Source organism: Pelophylax lessonae (assembly GCF_965119305.1).
Source record: "Pelophylax lessonae genome assembly, chromosome: 1".
In the NCBI taxonomy this organism is placed as follows: domain Eukaryota; kingdom Metazoa; phylum Chordata; class Amphibia; order Anura; family Ranidae; genus Pelophylax; species Pelophylax lessonae.
Window position 1 is genome coordinate 483,069,780 of NC_138768.1, and position 19,053 is coordinate 483,088,832.

The following is a 19,053-nucleotide window of genomic DNA, read 5'->3' on the forward strand; positions in this document are numbered from 1 at the left end:
GAATCAACTATGGCTAGGAGCTGGACCTCCTCTTCCGCCACCTGTAGTGACACAGGAAGAACCAGATGAGACAGAGAAGATCCTGAAACTTGGAAGTAAGAAGAACTTTGTGGGAGGAACTTACGGGCTCTCACAGGGCAGTTTCGTAGGAAGTGTCCGGACCCTCCACAGTAGAGACAAAGATTGGCTTGTCGGCGGCGTTGTCTTTCATCTGCACTCAGTGAACAACGCACCAGGCCAGTCTGCATTGGTTTATGCTCTGCATGTGTAGCTTGAGAAGGTGCTGGTGCTGGAGTAAAAGGGTAAGGGCCCCTAGGCAACATCCAGGTTGGGCGAGAAGTCTGTGAGCGCTCAGACTGACGCTCCCGGAGGCGCCTATCGAGCTGGATAGTAAGTTGAATCAGTCCTTCCAGAGTTGTGGGGGTCTCTACCCTGGCCAGCTCATCCTTAAGAGATTCGGATAGTCCCAGACGGTATTGGTACCTGAGGGCCGCCTCATTCCAGCATGCATCAGCGGACCAGTTGCGGAACTCTACTGTGTAATCTTCAGCGGGACGTTTTCCCTGCTGGAGGGAATGCAAGGTAGCCTCAGCCGTAGCCACACGCTGGGGATCATCATAAATTTGGGCCATTAAATCAAAAAAGGTGTCCACAGAATTGAGAACAGGGTCCTTTTGCTCCAGCAAGCCATGGGCCCAGGCCTGGAGCTCCTCCAACAGTAACGAAATCACAAACCCAACCTTTACAGTCTCTGAAGTGAAAGTCCTAGGCTGGAGGGCCAGGTATAATTGGCAGGCGTTTCTGAAAGCCCTGAATTTTTTCCGATCGCCGGAGAAGCGTTCAGGTATTGGCACCCGTGGCTCAGGAGGAGGAACCACCATAGTGTGGGAGGAAACTGTCTGTCCTGTTAGGGATGGAGAAGAAACTGTGCTGGTAGATGGAGGACTGGGATCCTCAGGAGAAGGAGAAGTCGTCAGATGTTGCATTCAACCTTCCAGTTGGAAGTACCCCTCCTGCAGATGCTGTACTGGCTGGGTGAGGGCAGTGACCTGCTGGCACAGAGCCTCGAGTGGGGAAGCACCTCTGTCGGCCTCTGACATGGCTGGATTATACTGTCAGGATTACCTGATCCGAGGCCAAGGTGCTGAGAGGGCTCCCCTTGCAGCTCAGTGCGGCACACCCCTGGAGATGGTACAGAGGGTGTAGTGCCCCAAGTAGCATGGGTTACCTTGTGCCAAGGAATAGTCTCTGGTAGCGGGAACCGTGGTACAAGCCGAGGTCATGCAAAGGAGACAACCAGAATAGCCGAGGTCTTGAAGCAAGCCGAGGTCATACACGGTAGGTAACAGAAGCACGGTCAGAGGAAGAAGCCAAAGGTCAAACCAGGACCAGGAGATCAAACAGAATCAGGAACAAGCCGAGGTCACAACAGGAAGTCCAAACAGGAAGCACAAGAACACAGGAAGCTGAGAGATAATCCAGCAATGAGTCTGATCCTATGGCCACCTTTTATAGGCCAGCAGAGGGCAGTGTCAATTGAGGCAGGAATGACCATTGCTATTACTGGCAATGTTGCCAGTTCTCCTACGGCCATTTCCCTGACGGGCCAGCAGAGGGTTGTGTCAATTGAGCCAGGAGCGTCCATTGCTATTAATGGAAATGTTGCCATTTCCCCTTCGGCCATTTCCCTGACAACTACGTTCTTAGCTGTCAGGTAAACTCATGTGGGCTTATTTTTGGGGCCTATAGTGGCCGACACTTACTTCTGTATCCTGTGAATGCCTAATGAACCTTCAGCCACAGAATTCTACGTTCTTAGCTGTCAGGTAAACCCATGTGGGCTAATTTTTGGGGCCTATACTGGCCGAAACTTACTTCTTTATCCTGTGAATGCCTAATCTACCTCCAGCCACAGAATACAACGTTCTTAGCTGTCAGGTAAACGCATGTGGGCTAATTTTTGGGGCCTATACTGGCCGACACTTACTTCTTTGTGTGCATAAAGAAGCCAAGGAAAGATGGAAAAATCTCCCAAAAGGCATCAAATTACAGATTAGACATTCTTATAATAAGTCAACAAAAGTTAGATTTTATTTCCATCATTGACACTTTCAAAATTACAGAAAACAAAAAAAAGGCGTCAGCAAAAGTTTGGGCACCCTGCAGAATTTATAGCATGCACTGCCTCCTTTGCAAGGCTGAGACCTGCCAGTGTCATGGACTGTTCTCAATCATCGTCTGGGAAGACCAGGTGATGTCAATCTCAAAGGTTTTAAATGCCCACACTCATCTGACCTTGCCCCAACAATCAGCACCATGGGATCTTCTAAGCAGTTGTCTAGAAAACTGAAAGTGAAAATAGTTGACGCTCACAAAGCTGGAGAAGGCTATAAGAAGATAAAGCGTTTTCAGATGTCATAGTTACATAGTAGGTGAGGTTGAATAAAGACAATATTCCATCCAGTTCAAACTGTGTAGGTGTGTGTGGCCGTAATCATCTCCCATACCCCTGAATGTTCTGATCCTTGAGATGTACATCTAAGAGTCTTTTGAAAGCCACCATACGTCCCACAGAAACCACCTGTTGTGGTAGAGAATTCCACATTCTTGTAGCTCTAACAGTAAAGAACCCCCCACGTTGCCTGAGTTTAAAACGCTTCTCCTCTAATCGCAATGTGTGCCGTCGAGTCCTCATGATTAGGGACACTCCTCCCTATGACTGAATAGCTTTTTTTCTATGCCGAGATCACCATTGAGATATTTATAAATTGCTATCATGTCCCCTCTCAGGCGTCTCTTCTCCAGGGAGAATAAATCAAGCGATTGCAGACGCTCTTCATAATTAAGGTCCTCCAATCCCCCAATTAGTTTAGTTGCCCTTCTCTGGACCCTCTCCAGCTCCAACACATCCCTCCTGAGGACTGGCGACCAGAACTGGACAGAATACTCCAGATGTGGTCGGACCAGAGTTTTATAAAGTGGAAGGATTATAGTCTTATCTCTGGAATACATCCCTTTCTTTATGCATGCTAATATTCTGCTGGCTTTGGCCGCTGCTGCTTGACATTGCATGCTATTGCCTAGTCTATCATCTAACAAGACTCTCAGATCTTTCTCCATTTTTGATTCTCCTAAGGGTTCCCACCCTAACGTGTATTGTGCTTTTATGTTTTTAGTCCCCAAGTGCAAAACCTTACACTTCTCCACATTAAACCTCATTTGCCATGTCGTAGCCCACTCTGTTATTTTGTCCAGGTCATTCTGTAGGATATCTGCTTCATGCTGTGCAGTTATTGCCCTGCCCAATTTTGTGTCATCTGCAAAAACTGATATAGAACTATTGATCCCATCCTCAATGCTGTTTATGAATAAATTGAACAAGGTTGGTCCCAGGACTGAGCCTTGGGGGACCCCACTTACCACTTTAGACCAGTCTGAGTATGCGCTGTTTATTATCACCCTTTGGACACGCCCTTTTAACCAATTCCGTATCCAAGAGCAAACCCTGCGGTCGATACCTGCAGGCCTTATTTTATAAATTAGGTGCTTGTGGGGAACTGTATCAAATGCCTTGATCCAGGTACACCACATCCACTGGTCTGCCCCTATCTAGCTCACAGCTCACCTCCTCGTAGAATGTTAAGAGACTGGTTGAAAAAGAACGCCCATTTGTAAACCCGTGCTGATTACTGCTGATGATGTTGTTGTCTTTAGCAAACTCTACGATATAGTGCCTTATCATCCCCTCCAGAAGTTTACATACTATCAATGTCAGACTGACAGGCCTATAATTACCCTGGACATGCCTCTGCCCTTTTTTGAATATCGGTATCACGTTTACTTTCCTCCAATCCCCTGGTACATTTCCTGTCATAATACTGCAAAGATCAGGAACAGTGGTCTAGATATAACCTTACTGAGTTCTTTCAGCGATTTTAATTGAGGACTTCACAAAGAATTACATGCCAGCAGACATATGCAAAGTTAGTCCAGAAATTGGGGAGCAAACTTCATGATTAGGACTTCAGAGGAGGGGGGCTAGGTATTAAACGTTACAGAGGCTGATGTTCATCCCACTGGGATCAGAAACGAGGGGCTTAGTTTCTCCACGACATCACATTCTGGTATAAGGCAAGGTTTGCGGAAGGAAATCCTTGGTTAGCACCTAATATTGGTCAGGGCAAGCAAAGCAATGGCAAAACGGGTTGTGCAGGAAATTCCAGCAGCGTGACATTAAGCAGACAAACAGGCATGAGATAAAGCAGCATGTGAAGCTCTTCTACTCTCTGGGCTCCTGGGTCAGCTTGTTTACGAGATACTGAACCACCTCAAGATAGGGGCCGTGGCCAAAGTCCTCCTGGATTCATGGAGGTAAATGCAGGTGGCCCGGTATAAGTACGTGCAGTGTGGGTGGTCCCTCCATGCCCAGGTGAGCGATAGAGAGGAGGCTTCACACTCCCAGCAAGCAGGAGAAAGTACAGTGCTGCAGCAGGTGTAAGCAAGCAGTAGAATTAGCCAAAAGCAATCAAGCGCTTGGGAGCCAGGACTCACATGCCAGATGAACAATGTTCATAAGGTTCCAGGAGGTGCAGGTGTCGGATATCCAGACACACGGTTAAAGATGTAGGGGTGCCGTGGTGCCAACCAGAAGAGCGGGAGATAGCCAGGATCGTAGTGGAGTAAATACAAGGCAGACTTCAGACCAGTCAAGGGCACAGCCAGTCACAGATCGCTAATAGTGGCAGAGCACGGTCAGTCAGTCACAGATTGCTATCAGTCACAGAGCACAGTCAGTCAGTCGCTATCAGTCACAGAGCATGGTCAGTCACAGGTCGCTATCAGTCGCAGAGCACGGTCAGTCAGTCACAGATTGCTAACAGGTGCAGAGCACAGTCAGTCACAGATCACTATCAGTCACAGAGCACGGTCAGTCAGTCACAGATCGCTATCAGTCACAAATCGCTATCAGTCGCTGAGCATGGTCAGTCAGTCGCAGATCGCTAGATCAGTCCCAGATTGCTATCGGTCGCAGAGCACAGTCACACAGCTATCAGTCACAGAGCACAGTCACACAGCTATCAGTCGCAGAGCACAGTCACACAGCTATCAGTCGCAGAGCACAGTCACACGGCTATCAGTCGCAGAGCACAGTCACGCTGCTTATCAGTCGCAGAGCACAGTCACACGGCTATCAGTCGCAGAGCACAGTCACACGGATATTGGTTCAAAGAGCCCGGTCGCACAGCTCTCTCCGCTGCTTTGCTTGCAGCTTCTGCGTCACACACTGAGGACAGTCTCCTCCTCCTCCCCTGCTTCCGGGAACAATATTTCATTATGTCAATATGTCAATATTCTCTGTTCGGAATGTAATTAAGAAATGGCAGTCATCAACAACAGTGGAAGTTAAAGCAAGATCTGGAAGACCAAGAAAAATATCAGACAGAACAGCTCGCAGGATTGTGAGAAAAACAATTCAAAACCCACGTTTGACTGCACGATCCCTCCAGAAAGATCTGGCAGACACTCGAGTTGTGGTACACTATTCCACTATAAAGAGAGACTTGTACAAATATGGTCTTCATGGAAAAGTCATCAGAAGAAAACCTCTTCTACGTCCTCGCCACAAAAATCAGCATTTGAACTTTGCAAATGAACATATAGACAAGCCTGATGCATTTTGGAAACAAGTTCTGTGGACCGATGAGGTTAAAATTTAACTTTTTGGCGGGAATGAGCAAAGGTACGTTTGGAGAAGAAGGGGCACAGAATTTAATGAAAAGAACCTCTGTCCAACTGTTAAGCATGGGGTGGATCAATCATGCTTTGGGGTTGTATTGCAGCCAGTGGCACAGGGAACATCTCACGAGTAGAAGGAAAAATGGATTCAATAAAATTTCAGCAAATTTTGGATGGTAACTTGATGCCATCTGTGAAAAAGCTGAAGTTAAAGAGAGGATGGCTTCTACAAATGGATAATGATCCTAAACACACCTTGAAATCCACGGGGGATTACATCAAGAGGCGGAAACTAAAGATTTTGCCATGGCCTTCACAATCTCCTGACTTCAACATAATTGAAAATCTATAAATAGACCTTAAAAGAGCTGTGCGTGACAGACAGCCCAGAAATCTCAAAGAACTGGAAGACTTTTGTAAGGAAGAGTGGGCAAAGATACCTCAAACAAGAATTGAAAGACTCTTGGCTGGCTACAAAAAGCATTTACAAGCTGTGATACTTGCCAAAGGGGGCAGTACAAGATATTAACTCTGCAGGGTGCCCAAACTTTTGCAGACGCCATTTTTTTGTTTTCTGTTATTTTGAAAGTGTAAATGATGGAAATAAAATCTAACTTTTGTTGACATATTATAAGAATATTAAAAAAGAATAGTGCAACCATGCAAAAGAAATGACTATTAAATATGGAGACAATCCATAAATAAAAATGGGGGTTTAGTCCCACCATATGGCCATATCGTGCTCACGCCCACCACTGCGTCAAAGTACCCCATTATCAGTGGGTCCTACACTATCCATAGAAAAGGGGTGAATCCAGCCTCTCCAACCCTTGGAGACAACACTCCTTGCTGGGATGGATGTGCTAATGCACTACAAAGGACTCCTCCTGTATCTACTTGATGGTGGACTCTGATAGATAGAATAGAATTTGCTCCCCCAATTTTTTGCTTGTTTATTATATTATAAGAATGTCTAATCTGTAATTTGATACCTTTTGGACATTTTTCCATCTTTCCTTGGCTTCTTTATGCACATTAAAAATTTTTTACCTGGGGTGCCCAAACTTTCGATCCCCACTGTATGGAATAAAGATACATTCTTACCTTTAAAATTGATTGCAGAGCACGGCCATCTCTGGTATGGGGATTCTTTCACTGTTTATCATCATCATGTCTACAATGAATTTGGATGTCACCTTTTTTTCACTTTGGACTGTTTCACAATTTGAACTATTTTCTCACCATTATATATATGATTTGCACATTTTGATCCTCAAAGTGTGTTTATGGTCATTAGCGTTGCACTTATTATTTTATTCATATACTGTGTAATGATTTAAGTCGGGTAAATGTGGAATTATCAGTAAAAATGCAAATTTTTGGGAATCCCGAGGGGGTCTGAGGATCAAAAAATGTCTCACATATGATCTGTCTGATGACAATCTTAAAAAAACAGTGGACAGACACACTTTCTAAGTATTCATTTGAATTAATGAAAATCATCATACAATCTAAAATGTTTGAGATGGAAAGATCGCAAAAGGAGATTTCTGATTTTAAGGAAGAGATTATGCCATTTAAAGACACCCCTCTATTTAAGGAGCTGGATCTGAAACTCAGTGAGAAACTGGATCTCATGGAGAAGGGGATAATAGAGAATAAAAAGAAGCTATGACTACGAATCCAATACAGCAGGGCTTAAAATTTCAAGTCCCAAGCTACTAGCCAGGCTTTAAGAGTTACTCACCACTTGTTGCCCCACCCAAACCCTACCCTGCTCCGCCCTAAACACGCCCTCATAAAATATCTCATAAAATTATACTGTTAAATGTTTTATTCAGAATTAAGTTACAAAAATGAATATTAACAACAACAACCAAGAGAGAGAGGGTTCGACAGAGAGAGAAAGCGGGTTTGACAGAGACAGGGGGGGGGGGGTTGACAGAGAGAGGGGGTGACAGAGAGAGAGAGGGGGTGACAGGGAGAGTGAGAGAGTGAGAGGGGGTGACAGGGAGAGTGAGAGGGGGTGACAGGGAGAGTGAGAGGGGGTGACAGGGAGAGTGAGAGGGGGTGACAGGGACAGAGGGGGGTGACAGGGAGAGACAGGAGCTGACAGGGACAGAGGGGGGGGCAGGGAGAGACGGGGGAAGATGACAGGGACATAGGGGGATGACAGGGACAGGGGGATGACAGGGACAGGGGGATGACAGGGACAGGGGGATGACAGGGACAGAGGGGGGTGACAGTGACAGAGGGGGGGTGAAAGGGACGGGAGGTGACAGGGACAGAGGGGGGGTGACAGGGAGAGACAGGATGTGACAAGGACAGGGGGATGACAGGGACAGAGGGGGGGGTGACAGGGAGAGACAGGAGGTGGCAGGGACAGGGGGGATGACAGGGACAGAGGGGGGAAGATGGCAGGGACAGGGGGGTGACAGGGAGAGACAGGAGGTGACAGGGACAGGGGGGATGACAGGGACAGAGGGGGGGGGTGTCAGGGACAGAGGGGGGTGATGACAGGGACAGAGGGGGGTGATGACCGGGACAGAGGGGGGGATGACAGGGACAGAGGGGGGTGAAAGGGAGAGACATGAGGTAAAAGGGACAGGGGGGATGACAGGGACATAGGGGGGTGATGACAGGGACATAGGGGGGTGATGACAGGGACATAGGGGGGTGATGACAGGGACATAGGGGGGTGATGACAGGGACAGAGTGGGGGGATGACAGGGACAGAGGGGGGTGACAGGGACAGAGGGGGGTGACAGGGACAGAGGGGGGTGATGACAGGGACAGAGTGGGGGGATGACAGGGTAGGGAGGAGTAAGTCTGGTCACAGTGCTCATCTTACTCACTCAGTTGACCATGTAGATCAGTGGTCCTCAACTCCGGTCCTCGGGGGCCCACTAACAGGCCAGATTTTAAGTATTACCTTGGGGAGATTGAGACTAGAATACTGCAATCACTGAGCAGCAAATGAGATCACCTGTGATGTAATTTAGTTATCTTGCAAACCTGGCCTGTTAGTGGGCCCCGAGGACCACTGATGTAGATGACAGGGACAGAGTGGGGGGATTACAGGGACAGAGGGGGGGTGACAGGGACAGAAGGGGGAAGATGACAGGGACAGGGGGGGTGAAAGGGAGAGACCAGAGGTGACAGGGACAGGGGGGTTGACAGGGACAGAAGGGGGTGATGACAGGGACAGAGTGGGGGGATGACAGGGATGGGGGGGTGACAGGGACGGACAGAGGGGGGCGGGAGAAGGCAGAGCAGATGCAGCCTCTCCCATTCCTGGAGGGGGGAGGCTGCCTCCTGGGCTGTGTAAGAATGAAATACACACACAGTCTTGTGACAGGGAGGGGCAGGCTGAATGGAGGAGCTACACATTCCCCATACAGCACATCCCTGTTCTTACTCGCCCTCCTCATCATTCCACTCGCAAAATGCGAGCAGGCGTGTGGAATTTTTGAGGGCTTCAATACAGTATACATTTGGAGGAAACCTCAGTTCCAATCCAGATCCAGGAAGGTTTTTTCATCAGGGAATGTTAGGAAATATGTCAGTTTTTCTGACACTGAAACAGACATTTTGGATTACACCTTGGATGAAACTGCATCAGAATCATCCCCAGATAGAAATGGTAGGGGTAACATCCACAAACCAGCTGAACATCGTTTAAACATACAACCGAGCCTCCCACAGAAAAGAAAGAAACAGGGGAAAGGAAGAAAAAAAAATTTGGTCGTGGTGGCGTCTGTCAGGCTGGGGTGGAGTGCTAGAGAAGCTCTGTGCCCAGGGAACTTGGTTGACAGAGGTTGACAGAGGAGTCTTCCTTGCTGATCAATATTCTGGAGTTCAGAGCAATCAAGCTTTGCCTGTTCCACTGGATGAATCGGCCACATGGTTCTCCGGTTCAGATAAAATCGGGAGAGGAGTGCGCAAAAGGAAAAAAGCAACTACAAACTAATAGGACAGCAATGGAAGAATTTATGAATGTTTTAAATCTATCTAAAAGAGAATTGACTCCATACGAGACAACACTGTTGGCTAAAGGTTTGAATTTTTGTCCTATTAGGCATTTCAATTTATTTAAGACTGTCCTTGATGTGAACAAGTTTACCCGTAACCTAACGCTTCGTAAACACTACTTTAATGATGAATAGTGTTGAGCGAACACGGACTGTATTATTCGTGTTCGTACCGAATAATTGGATTTTTGTTACCCGAACACGGACCCGAAAACTTTACTGTATGTTCGGGTTTAAAATCCGTGTTCGGTCATTTTATTTCCGGGTTTGTATGTAATGGCGCGCTTTTAATGGCAGGCTTTCAACAGCCAATCAACAAGCATTTAACTGGTGTGCCTTAAGCCATCCAAGCCATGCCTACTAATGTATTAGTAGCTGTGATTGGCCATCTGAAGCATGTGACCATGTCTTTATAAGTTCGAGACCTAGCGCCGCTGCGTCATTCTGCTGTAGTATAGGGACAGAGCACACATCATACGTGCTGGCTGCTGATTAGGGACAGACAGTGAAAAATTATATTGTGTCCGAAAAGAATTCAGGGTCAGGTCGGAGTGCAGGCAGGGCGAGTTATTAGGGCATTTTAGGGCGAGGCTGGAGAATAGGCAGGGTCAGTGTTCTACATCGATTTTGCTGTGTGGGGTGTTTGCAGTGCCAGTGACCGATCTTATCGATCATTTTAGGGCGAGGCTGGAGAATAGGCAGGGGCAGTGTTCTACATCGATTTTGCTGTGTGTGGGGTGGTGCAGTGAACACAATCTTTTTGCCCGCTGAGGAGGAGGGAGAAAAAAATATTTTTTATCAGTTGTGTGCAGCTGACTGTGATAATACACTGCTGTGTTCACATGTGCTATTATTGAGTGATTTTAAAATGTATACACTTTTTTCTATTCCACTATTCAATATACACCCTTTTGGGTTAAAAAAATTAAATTGTGGCATAGTCTGTACTAATCTATTTAAAAATTACAAACTTAAAGGGGAATTTTCTTTTTTTTTTCCCTTCATAGCCTGCAGCAGAGCTGACTGACATAAGACACTGCTGTGTTCACATGTGCTATTGAAAAATCACCAATTTTATATCATATTTTCTATTCCGCTATTCAATCTACACCCTTTGGGGTAAAAACAATTAAATTGCGGGATAGTCTGTATGGGTACGTGTGAGATACACCTTTCCAATTTTTGGGGCGCATCTCATACCGCCGAGGATTGCAGGGTGCTTCAGTTTGCCTCCTGCCTGTTCCGAACTCCTCCTACTCCTCATCCTGCCTTTGGGGGTACAAAAAATAGTAATCGGGGCCTAGTCTGGGTCTGTACGTGTGAGATACATACACTTTTTGATATCATATTTTCTATTCCGCTATTCAATCTACACCCTTGGGGTAAAAACAATTAAATTGTGGGATAGTCTGTATCGGTACGTGTGAGTTACACCTTTCCAATTTTTGGGGCGCATCTCATACCGCCGAGGATTGCAGGGTGCTTAAGTTTGCCTTCTGCCTGTTCCGAACTCCTCCTACTCCTCATCCTGCCTTTAGGATACAAAAAATTGTAATCGGGGCCTAGTCTGTGTTTGTACGTGTGAGATACACTGTTTTATCAAATTTTTCCTATTCCGCTATTCAATATACACCCTTTTGGAGTGTAAAAAATTAAATTACGGCATAGTCTGTATCGGTACGTGTGAGATACACCTTTTAAATTTGTTTGGCGCATCTCCTTCCACTGCCAAGGATTGCAGGGCGCTTCAGTTAGCCTCCAGTTCCGAACTCCTCCTACTCCTCTTCCTCATCCTCCCTTTAGGGTACAAAAAATTGTAATTGGGGCCTAGACTGTGTTTGTACGTGTGAGATACACCGTTTTATATCCTTTTTTCTATTCCGCTATTCAATATACACCCTTTTGGGGTGAAAAAAATTAAATTTGCATCATACTTTGCATATTTGACTGTGAGATACACCCGTTGTATTTGTATACTGTTTTTCTATTTCGCTATTTAATAAACACCCTTTTGGGGTAAAAAAAATTAAATTGCGGCATAGTTTGCATATTTGACTGTGAGATACACCCGTGCGATACTGTTGTTGTTTTGTTCCGCTATTCAATAAACACCTTTCTAGGGCAAGATCATAAATTACAGAAATATGAGGAGACCGTCAAATAGGGGCCGTGGCCTGGTTCGTGGTGCTGCTGGTAGAGCTCCTGTTGCAAGGAGAGGACGTGGTCGATCTGTGCCAGCTACACGCACAAGTGAAACACCTTCCTCAAGTGTGAGTAGGCGACAGAACCTGCAGAAGTATTTGGTAGGGCATCATGCGCCTCTACAAGTGATGAGGCCAGAAGAAGTACAGGCGATAGTAGATTGGTATGCTGCTGACAGTGCCTCCAGTTCCTTCACATTGTCTCCCACCCAGTCTACTGCAGAACGGTCAGAGTTGGCACCTGCAGCCAATGTCCAACCGTCTTTCACCTCACCCCCTTACAAATCAGGCAAGCAGTCTGAGCCCCAAGTCATGCAGCAGTCTCTTCTTCTTTTTGATGACTCTGTCAGTAGGGTTTCCCAGGGCCATCCACCTAGCCCTGCCCCAGAAGTGGAAGAGATTGAGTGCAGCGATGCCCAACCACTTATTTCTCAAGATGAGTACATGGAAGGACCATCGCAGCACGTCTCCGATGATGACGAAACGCAGGTGCCAACTGCTGCGGCACTCAGAATTGTGGAGACCGACAAGGAGGGCAGGGGTGAAGACTGGGTGGAAGATGATGTGGAGGACGATGAGGTCCTCGACCCCACATGGAATGAAGGTCATGCAGGTGACCTGAGTAGTTTGGAGGAAGAGGCGGTGGTCGCACAGAGCCACCTGCACAGCAGAAGAGGGAGCAGGGTGCAGAAGCGGAGCGGCCGTGCCCTAGACACTATGCCTGCTACTGCCCAACGCAGCAAGGGAAGGAGCGCACCAAAGCCAGCTCAAAGGAGTTCTCTAGCATGGAAGTTCTTCAGAAAATGTGCTGATGACCGGACACGAGTGGTTTGCACCCTGTCCAATCAGAGCCTGAAGCGAGGCATAAACCTTCTCAACCTGAGCACAACCTGCATGATCAGGCATCTAAGTGCAAAGCACGAGCTGCAGTGGAGTAGACACCTTCAAAACCAAGAAAGGTCTCTGGCTCCTCCTGCTTCCTCTTCTGCTGCAGTCTCGGCCTCTCCATCCACCTCTGTAGTGATACCGGCACCTGCCACCCTGCAAACAGACGATCTGTCAGCAACACCACCACCTGGGTCACCAACCATCTCCACAATGTCCCGTGGAAGCGTTCAGCTTTCCATCTCCCAAACACTTCAGAGGAAGAGGAAGTACCCCCCTACCCACCCGCGATCCCTGGCCCTGAATGCCAGCAATTAAAAATTCTTGGCCTTTGAAATGCTGTCATTCCATCTGGCGGAGACGCACAGTTTTAAAAGCCTTATGTCGGTGGCTGTCCCACAGTACGTCGTGCCCAGCCGCCACTACTTTTCCAGGCAAGCCATCCCTTCCCTGCACAACCAAGTGGGGGAAAAAAATCAGGTGTGCACTGCGCAACGCCATCTGTGGCAAGGTCCACCTAACTACCGATACGTGGACCAGTAAGCACGGTCAGGGGCGTTATATCTCCCTAACGGCACACTGGGTAAATGCAGTGGCAGATGGGCCTGAGGCGGATAGCAATTTGGCGCATGTCCTTCCACCACCGAGGATTGCAGGGCGCTTCAGTTTGCCTCCTGTTCCTAACTGCTCCTACTCCGCTTCCTCATCCTCTACCGCCTCCTCATCCCGTCAGCGTAACACTTTCACCACCAACTTCAGCACAGCCAGGGGTAAACGACAGCAGGCAGTTTTAAAACTTGCCTGTTTGGGGGAAAAACCACACCGCGCAGGAGTTGTGGAGGAGCATAGAACAGCAGACAAATGAGTGGTTGCTGCCAGCGAGCCCCAAGCCCGGCCTGGTGGTGTGCGATAACGGGCGAAATCTCATAGCAGCTCTGGGCCCAGCTGGTTTGACGCACATCCCTTGCCTGGCGCATGTGCTGAATTTGGCGGTGCAGAGGTTCCTTAAAAATTACCCCGATATGTCAGAGCGGCTGCAGAAAGTGCGGGCCGTCTGTGCGCAATTTCGGCGTTCTCACCCTGCTGCTGCTCGCCTGTCAGCGCTGCAGCATAACTTCAGCCTTCCCGCTCACCGCCTCATATGTGACGTGCCCACAAGGTGGAACTCCACCTTGCACATGCTGGAAAGACTGTGCGAGCAGCAGCAGGCCATAGTGGAGTTTCAGCTGCAGCACGCACGCGTGAGTGAGTCGCTCTGCGGAACAGCACCACTTCACCACCAATAACTGGGCCTCCATGCGAGACCTGTGTGCCTTGTTGCGCTGTTTTGAGTACTCCACCAACATGGCCAGTGCCGATGACGCCGTTGTCAGCTTAACTATCCCACTTCTATGCCTCCTTCAAAAAACGATTCGGGCAATGATGGAAGAGGATGTGGCACAGGATGAGGAGGAGGATGAAGAGGTAACATTTCCAAAGCTTTCAGGGCAGTCATTCGCAAGTGGCTCCGAGGGTGGGTTCCTGCACCCACAAACGCCAGGGACACAATTGTCCAGCAGGGGCACAGTTGTGGAGGATGAGGAGGAGATGGAGGAGGAGATGGAACCATGTTCACAGCAGGGTGGCACCCAGGCCAGCTCATGGCCATCACTGGTGCGTGGCTGGGGGGATACAGAGGACACAGACGATACACCTCCCACAGAGGACAGCCTTTCGTTGCCTCTGGACAGCCTGGCACACATGAGCGATTACATGCTGCAGTGTCTCCACAACGACCGACTAGTTGCCCACATTCTAACTTGTGCTGATTACTGGGTGGCCACGCTGCTGGATCCCCGTTACAAGGACAACGTACCGTCCTTAATTCACTCACTGGAGCGCGATCGCAAGATGCGCGAGTACAAGCGCACGCTGGTAGACGCGATGCTGCTGGCATTCCCCCCCTGACAGCGGGGCCACAGTGGAAGCACAAGGCCAAGGCAGAGGAGGAAGAGGTCGCCAACGCAACCAGGGCACCGCCAGCACCTCAGAAGGCAGGGTTAGCATGGCCGAAATGTGGAAAAGCTTTGTCAGCACGCCACAACAAACAGCAGCACCAGCAGCTCATATGGAACGTCTTAGCAGGAGGCAGCATTTCACCAACATGGTGGAGCAGTATGTGTGCACACGCCTACATGTAGTGAATGACGGGTCTGCCCCCTTCAACTTCTGGGTCTCCAAATTGGGCACATGGCCTGAGCTTGCCCTTTACGCCTTGGAGGTGCTGGCGTGCTCTGCAGCCAGTGTATTATCTAAACGTGTATTTAGCAAGGCTGGGGGCGTTATCACAGACAAGCGCAGCCGCCTGTCCAGAGACAATGTGGACAAGTTCACGTTCATTAAAATGAAACAGGCATAGATCCCACAGGACTTTTCCGTACCTTGTGCAGAATAGAGATGGATACCGACCTTACCCAGCCATTGTTCTATTTTTGATCTTTCTCACTCTTTTGGGGTGTACCCTCATTTAAAATGACTGAAAAAAAGCAGTGTTGGCTACCTTGTCCTCCTCCACCGCCGCTTCCACCTACACCGCCCATAGGTGTGCGCAGCCTATTGCATTAGGGTGTGCACCCCAAAGTTTAAATACACATGCATGTTTTTGCCTACAGGTACATTACTCTCCCTGCTGGCAAAGTGAAATAGAAGTGTGTGGCACTTCTCTGATGGCAGAGCAGGTCCGAGGGAGATCTTTCCCATCTCCTCACTGGCAAACAGAGCGATGATGCTAATGTGCCCTAGGTGATTAGGGTGTGCCCAGGCACACCCGGCACACCCTGTGCACATGCCTATGACACCGCCACATCCACCACCACCTCAACCTCCCTCCTACTCCATATGGGCCTCGTCCTTCACAGATGAAGAACATTGTTTTATTTTTATGTTTTTTTTTTGTTGTTTTAAGTTATTTCCCTATCCACATTTGTTTGCAGAGCACTTGCCATGCTCTTAACTATGTTTTGCTGCCATTTGCAGCACTCTAGCCCTTTCCATTGGTGTTTTAGAGCCATTTTATTGCCTGAAAGTTCGGGTCCCCATTGACTTCAATAGGGTTCGGTGTCCGGGTAAAGTTCGGAAAAAGTCCGGGACACGGACCCGGACTTTTTTTTCAAGTTCGGCCGAACCCGCCGAACACGGACATCCAGGTGTCCGCCCAACTCTAATAATGAATATAAAAACACTGATGATTCAATTGAGTCTGGTGGATCCTAATCGTCTGAGTATGGGCTATCTTCATCAATGTCTGGTGCAGGACCTTGAGGATTTGCGGGGGAAACAGCCGGCTATCAGGAGGAGCCTCATACTTTGCCGGTGAGGGCTTCCCTTAAGGTGCAGTCTGATTTTTACCCTGTAAACTCAAGGCGTACATCTCTAGATTTATTCTAGAAGAATGTTGAGAAGGAGCTCACGAGGCTAGCATCCCAGACTACTATAAGAAAGTAGATTTACAATGATATTCTCACTGCAGATGAAAGAGATGCATTCAAAAATCTCAGTCAGGACCCTTCTGTGGTTATCAAAAACTCAGATAAGGGTGGTCTGGTTACTACCAGGATGCTTCTGTGAGGAGAGTATTTGACAATTGTCGGATGAGAGCACCTATTTTAACTAAAAGGGAACCCCACTGTTCAGTTTAAGAGGATCTTCAGTGATCTTGTGCAAAAGGAGGTTTGATTGAGTGTTCTTTCCTTTAAAGAGAGTGAAGCCATCGTTCCTGAATTTCTGGTACTCCCCATATTCCACCACCTCCCTAAAACACACATGGGTTTAATCCCTCTCATTGTAAGAAAGAGGAGGGTTTTGGGACTTTAAATGAGGCACATGTAAATATACGTCTCAATCCCTAAATCTGTAGCAAAAGAAGGGGAATTTTTTGGAACTTTAAATGAACCATGTGTGGTATAGAAAAATGGTCAATGTTAAAAAACAAGAATTTCTCTAACATCCATTGACAGACGCAGCTCTCATACTTCTTAGCCATTGGGTTATGCTGCCCCCTGCAGGAGTAGTACTAGGCAGGGAAAAAAGCAATTCACCACGGGGCTGTCCCTATAGGCATAACCCCACACACCCTGCTCCAGCAAAAAAGTTTGTTTCTGCCTAGTGAAGGAGTAGGACCTAGGTTTCCTGCTGGGACTTCGGGCTCAGTTTTTATTATTCTTTTCAGAATATTTTGTTTTATTTATCTTTACTCACTTTGCTAGTTAGTGTTCAGGGGGATCCTCCTTGTGATCTACAAGCAATGCCGACTGAGGTTTCGCACTGGATAATCTAGATCCTGAAGGTCCTTCCAGCCTGGCCTATGAGAGTGAGCAGATTATAGTCCCGCACGTGGGCGCTGCCATCTGTAGTGTGGGCAATAGAACTGTGTTTTCCATTGACTTGTATGGGGCAGCCATTTTCCCTGTGTTTCCCATAGACTTGCATTGGCAGACATTTTTGTGTAGCCCTATGGAACTACACAGGCAGCGTGACCTTTCACATACCAGGCTGATGTAATTTCCTGTGACTCTCACTTCCCTGCTGCAGATCGATTCAGGAGTTTTTCTCTGAAGGTGGTAACATACTGGGGTCTTTGCAGGCATATCACTACACACTCTGCTATCTATATTTAAGGGAGACTACGCAGGCCGCGGTGATCGGTGGTGAGGACCGCGATCGGCGCTCTTAAAGTGACAGTACTCTTTTTCCTGTGCATTACCATGGAGTCCCAGGTGGTGATTTCACCCTCAGACCCCCTTAGTGCGACTACCAGACCTTCCGGATCGCAGACGCTGGCCGCAATTTCAGCAGCACTGGAAAGCCTGGTGACCAAGGTTGATTTTATAATGTAAAAGGTTACTAGCCGCAAATGGCCGCTGCCTTCACCATCATTGGTGGGGTCCTCTGATTCAGAGACTGATATGGTCGACACGGATGCCCCCCTACCTGAGGGGTCGCTGTCCTTGCAATTGGATGGTGAATAGGACCTGTCCTCTTCAGCTGCAGTGCGAGAATGTGCGGGAATGTGCCAACCCAAAAATCGAGCAAGGTTTTTCCTTGTCCCGAGATTTTTCATGATATTGTTAATGACCAATGGCGGCGCATCAAGCATGTGCTGGTAGTGCCTAATCGCTTTAAATGCAGTTATCCCTTCACTGAGATGGTTTCCTACCATTGGACGGTACCGCCTAAGGTGGATCATCCTGTTTCCAGGTTGAACAAATCTACTAGAGTGTCTGTGGAAGATTCCCCAGTTTTAGGGATCCGGTGGACAGGTGGGTGGAATCCCTTTCCCGCCATCTTCATGTGTTGGCGGGTTCTATCCTAAAACCGTTTTTTGTGTCCGTTTTGGTGTCACAGACGGTTACGGAATGGACGAATGTTCTGAAAAAGAACTTGGATCCTGGACATAGATCCCCCGGAGCTGATGGAACTTATGAACCAGATGGCCCAGGCCCTGGTGTTCCTGTGTGATGCGTCCTTGGATGCGGCTCCCCTGGTGGCCAGAGTTTCGGCTTTGGGGATTGCCTTGAGACGCAAAGCTGGTTGGCTGACCAGGGTTCCAAAAGGCCTTAATAGATTTTTATTTTCTGGGAGAGCGATTATTTGGTGACTCGCTGGATGAGTTGATCAAGGGTCTGACATGTGGGAAGAGTACTCTTCTTCCTCAATCCTCCAAAGGTAAAGCACCCCGTAATAAGCGGGGACCGCCCTTCACTGCTCATAGACATTTTTTTCATGCCTCCAGGGCGCAAGACAAAAGTAAGCCGTTCATAGCTTCTAGAGGAACTAAGAAGCCCTGGGGCAAGCCCAAGACCAGTCAGTCCGGTTCTGTGGACAAGTCCTCTTCAGCATGAAGGGGCACCCTTATCCGTTTCTGGGGTGGGGGAACGTCTGCGCTTCTTTCAGAAACCCTGAATTTCCTTAATTCACGACAAGTGGGTGGACAAACTGATTCATTCAAGAAAGAATTTCAGTCCATTGGTCGGTGGTGGTGTTAGAAACCGTTTGTTAGAAACCGCTAATTGGCTAATATGAATGCGCAAATTAGCTCCCGTAAGAAACCGCTAATTGGCTAACGCACATGCGCCAATTAGCCAATGCGCACGTTATGACGTTTTGGCGCCAAAGAAGGCCTATTTAAAGGCAGCTGGTGCATTTGCACTTTGCTGTCTTGT